This window comes from Notolepis coatsorum, assembly GCF_963971535.1.
Source record: "Notolepis coatsorum genome assembly, chromosome: 14".
In the NCBI taxonomy this organism is placed as follows: domain Eukaryota; kingdom Metazoa; phylum Chordata; class Actinopteri; order Aulopiformes; family Paralepididae; genus Notolepis; species Notolepis coatsorum.
In genome coordinates this window covers 36,924-45,000 of record NC_140178.1, presented here as the reverse complement: position 1 = coordinate 45,000, position 8,077 = coordinate 36,924, and the positions used below count along the sequence as shown (strand labels likewise).

The window sequence follows — 8,077 nt, the reverse complement described above, 5'->3', positions numbered from 1 at the left end:
GTCTGTGTCTTCAGGGTCAGGGGTCAGGGGGCCCTCCTCACCGCCCTCTCTGAGGTCTGTGTCTTCAGGGTCAGGGGTCAGGGGGCCCTCCTCACCGCCCTCTCTGAGGTCTGTGTCTTCAGGGTCAGGGGTCAGGGGTCAGGGGGCCCTCCTCACCACCCTCTCTGAGGTCTGTGTCTTCAGGGTCAGGGGTCAGGGGGCCCTCCTCACCACCCTCTCTGAGGTCTGTGTCTTCAGGGTCAGGGGTCAGGGGTCAGGGGGCCCTCCTCACCACCCTCTCTGAGGTCTGTGTCTTCAGGGTCAGGGGTCAGGGGGGCCCTCCTCACCACCCTCTCTGAGGTCTGTGTCTTCAGGGTCAGGGGTCAGGGGGCCCTCCTCACCACCCTCTCTGAGGTCTGTGTCTTCAGGGTCAGGGGTCAGGGGGCCCTCCTCACCACCCTCTCTGAGGTCTGTGTCTTCAGGGTCAGAGGTCAGGGGGCCCTCCTCACCACCCTCTCTGAGGTCTGTGTCTTCAGGGTCAGGGGTCAGGGGGCCCTCCTCACCGCCCTCTCTGAGGTCTGTGTCTTCAGGGTCAGGGGTCAGGGGGCCCTCCTCACCACCCCTCTCTGAGGTCTGTGTCTTCAGGGTCAGGGGTCAGGGGGCCCTCCTCACCACCCTCTCTGAGGTCTGTGTCTTCAGGGTCAGGGGTCAGGGGTCAGGGGGCCCTCCTCACCACCCTCTCTGAGGTCTGTGTCTTCAGGGTCAGGGGTCAGGGGTCAGGGGGCCCTCCTCACCGCCCTCTCTGAGGTCTGTGTCTTCAGGGTCAGGGGTCAGGGGGCCCTCCTCACCACCCTCTCTGAGGTCTGTGTCTTCAGGGTCAGGGGTCAGGGGGCCCTCCTCACCACCCTCTCTGAGGTCTGTGTCTTCAGGGTCAGGGGTCAGGGTTAGGGGGCCCTCCTCACCACCCTCTCTGAGGTCTGTGTCTTCAGGGTCAGGGGTCAGGGGGCCCTCCTCACCGCCCTCTCTGAGGTCTGTGTCTTCAGGGTCAGGGGTCAGGGGGCCCTCCTCACCACCCTCTCTGAGGTCTGTCTTCAGGGTCAGGGGTCAGGGGGCCCTCCTCACCACCCTCTCTGAGGTCTGTGTCTTCAGGGTCAGGGGTCAGGGGGCCCTCCTCACCACCCTCTCTGAGGTCTGTGTCTTCAGGGTCAGGGGTCAGGGGGCCCTCCTCACCACCTCTCTGAGGTCTGTGTCTTCAGGGTCAGGGGTCAGGGGGCCCTCCTCACCACCCTCTCTGAGGTCTGTGTCTTCAGGGTCAGGGGTCAGGGGGCCCTCCTCACCGCCCTCTCTGAGGTCTGTGTCTTCAGGGTCAGGGGTCAGGGGGCCCTCCTCACCACCCTCTCTGAGGTCTGTGTCTTCAGGGTCAGGGGTCAGGGGTCAGGGGGCCCTCCTCACCGCCCTCTCTGAGGTCTGTGTCTTCAGGGTCAGGGGTCAGGGTTAGGGGGGCCCTCCTCACCACCCTCTCTGAGGTCTGTGTCTTCAGGGTCAGGGGTCAGGGTTAGGGGGCCCTCCTCACCGCCCTCTCTGAGGTCTGTGTCTTCAGGGTCAGGGGTCAGGGGTCAGGGGGCCCTCCTCACCACCCTCTCTGAGGTCTGTGTCTTCAGGGTCAGGGGTCAGGGGGGCCCTCCTCACCACCCTCTCTGAGGTCTGTGTCTTCAGGGTCAGGGGTCAGGGGTCAGGGGGCCCTCCTCACCACCCTCTCTGAGGTCTGTGTCTTCAGGGTCAGGGGTCAGGGGTCAGGGGGCCCTCCTCACCGCCCTCTCTGAGGTCTGTGTCTTCAGGGTCAGGGGTCAGGGGGCCCTCCTCACCACCCTCTCTGAGGTCTGTGTCTTCAGGGTCAGGGGTCAGGGGGCCCTCTCTCACCGCCCTCTCTGAGGTCTGTGTCTTCAGGGTCAGGGGTCAGGGGTCATGGGGCCCTCCTCACCACCCTCTCTGAGGTCTGTGTCTTCAGGGTCAGGGGTCAGGGGGCCCTCCTCACCACCCTCTCTGAGGTCTGTGTCTTCAGGGTCAGGGGTCAGGGGTCAGGGGGCCCTCCTCACCACCCTCTCTGAGGTCTGTGTCTTCAGGGTCAGGGGTCAGGGTTAGGGGGCCCTCCTCACCACCCTCTCTGAGGGTCTGTGTCTTCAGGGTCAGGGGTCAGGGGTCAGGGGGGCCTCTCCTCACCACCCTCTCTGAGGTCTGTGTCTTCAGGGTCAGGGGTCAGGGTTAGGGGGCCCTCCTCACCACCCTCTCTGAGGTCTGTGTCTTCAGGGTCAGGGGTCAGGGGGCCCTCCTCACCACCCTCTCTGAGGTCTGTGTCTTCAGGGTCAGGGGTCAGGGTTAGGGGGGCCCTCCTCACCACCCTCTCTGAGGTCTGTGTCTTCAGGGTCAGGGGTCAGGGGGCCCTCCTCACCACCCTCTCTGAGGTCTGTGTCTTCAGGGTCAGGGGTCAGGGGGGCCCTCCTCACCACCCTCTCTGAGGTCTGTGTCTTCAGGGTCAGGGGTCAGGGGGCCCTCCTCACCACCCTCTCTGAGGTCTGTGTCTTCAGGGTCAGGGGTCAGGGGGCCCTCCTCACCGCCCTCTCTGAGGTCTGTGTCTTCAGGGTCAGGGGTCAGGGTTAGGGGGCCCTCCTCACCACCCTCTCTGAGGTCTGTGTCTTCAGGGTCAGGGGTCAGGGTTAGGGGGCCCTCCCACGCAGACCCCCGACGCTGAGACATGGCGCTGTGCAGGTGGAAAGATGCGACGGCTGCCTCCTCGAGTACCGGAGGGGACACGTGATGCAAGGCTTGGTCCACATTGCAGCCGGCCAGTGGGAGGCGTGGCCTAACAGCGTTCGAGACAGGGGAGGGGAGAATTGGACAATACGGAATTGGGGACGGGAGAAAAATAGAAAAAATGGGGAGAAAAAGTAGATAAAAAAAAACATTGAAAGAGATAGATCTTTGTTATGTTCTTCTATAATTTGTTCTTCAAGCCATTCCCAGCTGCCAATCTGTCTCACACTATTGTAAGCCCACTGCAAGGGGTATCTTGAGTTATATGCTATGTAATACTGGTGGATATCTGGTAGTCCTATTCCTCCACTACTTCTCAGTTTTATAAGTTTGTTATGGCTGATTCTAGGTTTTCTGTTGTTCCATAGGAAGCCAGAAAATAGTTTGTTTATTTCTTTGAACCAACTAGGAGGGAACTTTAACGGTATAGAGGACATCAAAAAAGCTAGCCTTGGTAACAAATTCATTTTTATAATATCAGATCTGCCCCCTAGGGATAAAGGCAAGACTGTCCATCTTTTGATGTCCTCCTTTATTTTCTTTAAAAGGTCCGATGTATTTACCTCAACCATTTTTTTCTTTTCTTTTTTTTTTATCTACTTTTTCTCCCCATTTTCTATTTTTCTCCCGTCCCCAATTTCCGTATTGTCCAATTCTCCCCTCCCCTGTCTCGAACGCTGTTAGGCCATGCCTCCCACTGGTCGGCTGCAATGTGGACCAAGCCTTGCATCACGTGTCCCCTCCGGTACTCGAGGAGGCAGCCGTCGCATCTTTTCACCTGCACAGCGCGATCTCTCAGCGTCGGGGGTCTGCGTGGGAGGGACACGCCGCCCCCGTTGCTTCCTGATTCTGCTGCGCAGGCGCACCAACCGACCTGTAGGAGGCGCTGTCAGCAACGTCCGATCCCCACCCACCAGCTTCCCACCCCCTAATACTGCCAATTGTAATAGTATGAACGACCAGCCAAGCTGGTAGCAACGCCGAGAGCTGGGCTAGAACCCTGCATCTCCTGCGTTGGTGGCGAGCACCTTGCCCACTGCGCCACCTAGCCGCCCCCTCAACATTTTTTTCAATGGGAGATCGGATTTTAATTCCCAGGTATTTAATTCCTTTTGGCTTCCAATTGAAAGGAGCAGAACCCAGATGTGATTGAAAAGTTAGGTTGTTAAGTGGAATAACTTCACTTTTACTATAATTCACTTTATAGCCCGAAGAATTACCAAATGTATCTATAAGCTTTAGCACTTGAGAGATGGAATGGCTAGGATTTGTTAGTGTTAATAATATGTCATCAGCAAACAGGCTGGCCTTATACTCACAACTACCAATACGAATACCACTGATTTCCTTATGAGCACGTATAGCACAGGCAAGTGGTTCGAGGGAAAGAATAAAAATGTGCGGTGAAACCGGACATCCTTGGCGGGTAGATCGATGGAGATGGAATGGATTAGACCTTATACCATTTGTTCTGACTGACGTAACCGGTTCATGGTAAAGTGCCTTTATCCAGTTCATGAGAACCGGTCCAAAACAGTATTTAGTAAGTACATAAAACAGATATTTCCACTCCACTCGATCAAAGGCTTTCTCAGCATCCAGCGATATTGCCATCGCTGGATGCTGGGAGGCCCCCGCCCTTGACATGACATGCATTAGCCTCCTCATGTTATTTGCAGCTAGGCGACCCTGTACAAAGCCAGCCTGATCAATATGAATCAATGAGGCTATAACATTTTCCAATCGCCCTGCAAGGACCTTCGCAAACAGCTTATAATCATTATTTAAAATACTCAAAGGTCTGAAATTACGCATTTGCAAGTGATCCTTGCCAGGTTTTTGAATCAATGAAAAAGTAGCTTGCCGCATGGTTAGCGACATGGATTGATTGGCCACTATATCATTAAACAGCAATATTAGAAATAGTGTAAGAGTGACTTGGAAACACTTAAGAAATGTACTTGTATAGCCATCATCACCCAGCGTTTTACCGGCTGAGAGGGATTTGATAGCCGATTTAATTTAATTTTCCAGGATAGGTGCATCCAGTGATTCCCTTTCTTCTTCAGAGAGGGTTGGGAGATTTATATCTCTGAAAATGTTTTCCATTTCCTCTTCACTCGTACAACATTCTGATTTATACAGTGTGCTATAACATTTTGTGAATGCTTGATTGATTTGAAGTTGATCACAAATCAAAGAGCCATCTTCATCATATATGCTAGAGATTGATTGACGATTTTCTTCCTGTCTCCTGTCTCTTGTCTCTTGTCTCTGTCTCTTGTCTCTGTCTCATGTCTCTGTCTCTACTCTGTCTCTGTCTCCTGTCTCTACTCTGTCTCTACTCTGTCTCTGTCTCTACTCTGTCTCTACTCTGTCTCTGTCTCCTGTCTCTACTCTCTCTCCTGTCTCCTGTCTCTGTCTCTCTCTCCTGTCTCTACTCTGTCTCCTGTCTCTACTCTCTCTCCTGTCTCCTGTCTCTGTCTCTACTCTGTCTCCTGTACGTCTCCTGTCTCCTCTCTGTCTCCTGTCTCTGTCTCATGTCTCTGTCTCATGTCTCTGTCTCATGTCTCTGTCTCTACTCTGTCTCTGTCTCCTGTCTCTACTCTGTCTCTGTCTCCTGTCTCTACTCTGTCTCTACTCTGTCTCTACTCTGTCTCTGTCTCCTGTCTCTACTCTCTCTCCTGTCTCCTGTCTCTGTCTCCTGTCTCCTGTACGTCTCCTGTCTCCTCTCTGTCTCCTGTCTCTACTCTGTCTCTGTCTCCTGTCTCTACTCTGTCTCCTGTCTCCTGTCTCTGTCTCCTGTACGTCTCCTGTCTCCTCTCTGTCTCCTGTCTCTACTCTGTCTCCTGTCTCTACTCTGTCTCTGTCTCTACTCTGTCTCTGTCTCCTGTCTCTACTCTGTCTCCTGTCTCTGTCTCCTGTCTCCTGTACGTCTCCTGTCTCCTCTCTGTCTCCTGTCTCAGGGTCTGTTCTGTTGCGACAGTGGGTGGCTGCTGAGACTGGTCCACGTGGCTGTGGGTGCGGTGTGTCTCCTCTGTGTCCTGATTGATTGATTGAATTGATTGATTGATTGATTGATTGATTGATTGATTGATTGAAAACTTTATTAACAGATTGCAGAATGGGTACAATACAGTACAGCTCAATACACACAATTGTTAAGGGGATGCAGACCAGAGAAAGACTTTCGTCTTGTTTACCAGGGTCCCCCATTTTCAATTCATCAGGACATATATGACATACATGACATACAGATAGTCCAGTACTGCTACATCTATACATTTATGACATACCAGATTTGCAAATACAGTACTGTTTGTGATACAGAAGGAGTCAAGAAAAGGGAGTATATACATTTGACGTAGAAACTGTACATTGGAGGAGGTTGGGTGGGGGGGGGTTGGGTACACTGGGATATTGACAACCATACTGGGTAATTTACATTGGAGGTGGGGTGGGGGGGGGGGGGGGGCACATTGTATAAACAAGCAAAACTGTACATTGAGGGGGGGGGGGGGACTCTGTACAAACAAACAAAATTGTACATTGGACTATTGACAAGACCATACTAGGTAAATGACTGTACATTGGAGGGGGTTGGGTTAGGATATTTACAGGGGCCAGTGTTGCATTGCAGTCTCCCGTAGGTGTCTCTTGAGAGAGGTTTTGAAAGTGGGTAGTGATCCACATTCCTTTACAGCTTTGGGTAGGGCGTTCCACATTGATGTGGCATAATTGCGAAACGTGTTTAGTCCCTTATTTGAGCCGAATCTGGGTTTAACATGATTTGTGGAGCTCCCTCTGGTGTTGTGATCGTGGTATTCACTGACCTTTGGGAAGTATTTTGCCATGTACATGGGTACCTTGGTCGTGTAGTGTATCTTGTAGACCAGGCCCATTGCAAGTTGCTGTACTCTGTCATCTACTCTAAGCCATCCTAGGTTGTCAAAGTGGGCAGGGGTGAGGTGGGTTCTAGGAGTAAGGTCAAGCAGTAGTCTGACCAGTTTGTTTTGAGATGTTTGTAATTTTGTTTTTAGCGCCTTTGAGGTGCTTTGGTACCATGAGGTGCAAGCATAGTCGTAGTACCCCTGAATGAGTGCTCCTGCCAGAGTCTTCAGGGTATTCTTGTTTACCAGAGAGGAGATCCGGTACAAGAATCGAGTTCGTTGGTTGACTTTTTTTATTACATTGGATGCCATTTTGTCACAGGAGAGATTAGCCTCTAGGATGGAACCCAGGTAGGTAATTTCATCTTTCCTTGTGACAATATTGTCACCCACTGTAACTGAGAAGCCGTCGGTCTTGCTGAGTTTGTTATTTGAACCGAAGAGAATGGACTCTGTTTTGCCCATGTGTAATGATAGTTTGTTATCAGCGAGCCATATGCAGATTCTGCCTAGTTCAGAGCTGAGGGTTTTTTCAACCTGTAACTTGTTCTTGTCAGAGACCAGCAGGGCTGAGTCGTCCGCAAACAGGAACAAGTTGCAGTCACAAGCTGACGACATGTCATTTGCATAAATTAGGAACAGTAGCGGTCCTAGTATGCTTCCTTGTGGAACACCACAGCTCACTGTGAGAGGGGGGGATAGGGTACCGTTTACCTCCACCATCTGTTCCCTGCCCTCAAGGTAGGATTGCATCCAGCTCACTGATAGACTATCAAAACCAATTGCTTTTAGCTTGTCAATCAGAATGGAGTGATTGACCGTGTCAAAGGCCTTTTGTAGGTCCAGCATGACCATGCCGCAGTATTTGCCTGCGTCCACCTCTTGTTTGATGTGGTCATTCAAATAGAGAAGGCATGTGTCAGTGGAGTGGGATGTTCTGAAGCCAGATTGGAATTCGTAGATTAGATTTTTTTCCGCTAGGTACTTTTCGACCTGTTCGTAGACTATTTTCCTCTATCCTCCTCACCGTCCTCCTGACAGAGACCCAGCTCGTCCAGTTTGTGAGGACTCAGCTGTTGCCTCGATACACCAAGAAACAAGCATAAATCCCTGTGGAAGACGGACAAGATACACCAAGAAACAAACTTAAATCCCTGTGGAAGACGGACAAGTGGGTCCTTCAAACAGTGGAGACACTGGAGACTTGGAGGACAATGTTGGATACTTTTAGGGTTATGTCTCAAAGTAGACGGAGGACAATTGGTGCAATGAACTTTGTGTGCGTGCGTGTGTGTGTCATGCTGGACCATCTCTACTTGGATGTATTTGATTATCAAGTGTGTCATTGTTGTTTCTGAAGACAAAGGAACGTTTTGACATGTGTATAATTAGGGTTC

The 8,077-nt window shown here is 52.1% G+C and overlaps 1 pseudogene across 1 annotated transcript in view; it reads left to right on the top strand.

Moving 5' to 3' along the window:
• The window catches only part of LOC311239849 (man(5)GlcNAc(2)-PP-dolichol translocation protein RFT1-like), a 44,989-nt pseudogene extending 37,203 nt beyond the window's left edge, over positions 1-7,786 (top strand). Inside the window, exons 7-8 of the transcript in view lie at positions 5,757-5,829; positions 7,689-7,786. The product of the transcript in view is annotated as a man(5)GlcNAc(2)-PP-dolichol translocation protein RFT1-like (transcript). The remainder of the gene's footprint in view (positions 1-5,756; positions 5,830-7,688) is intronic.
• The last annotated feature ends 291 nt before the right edge of the window (positions 7,787-8,077 follow it).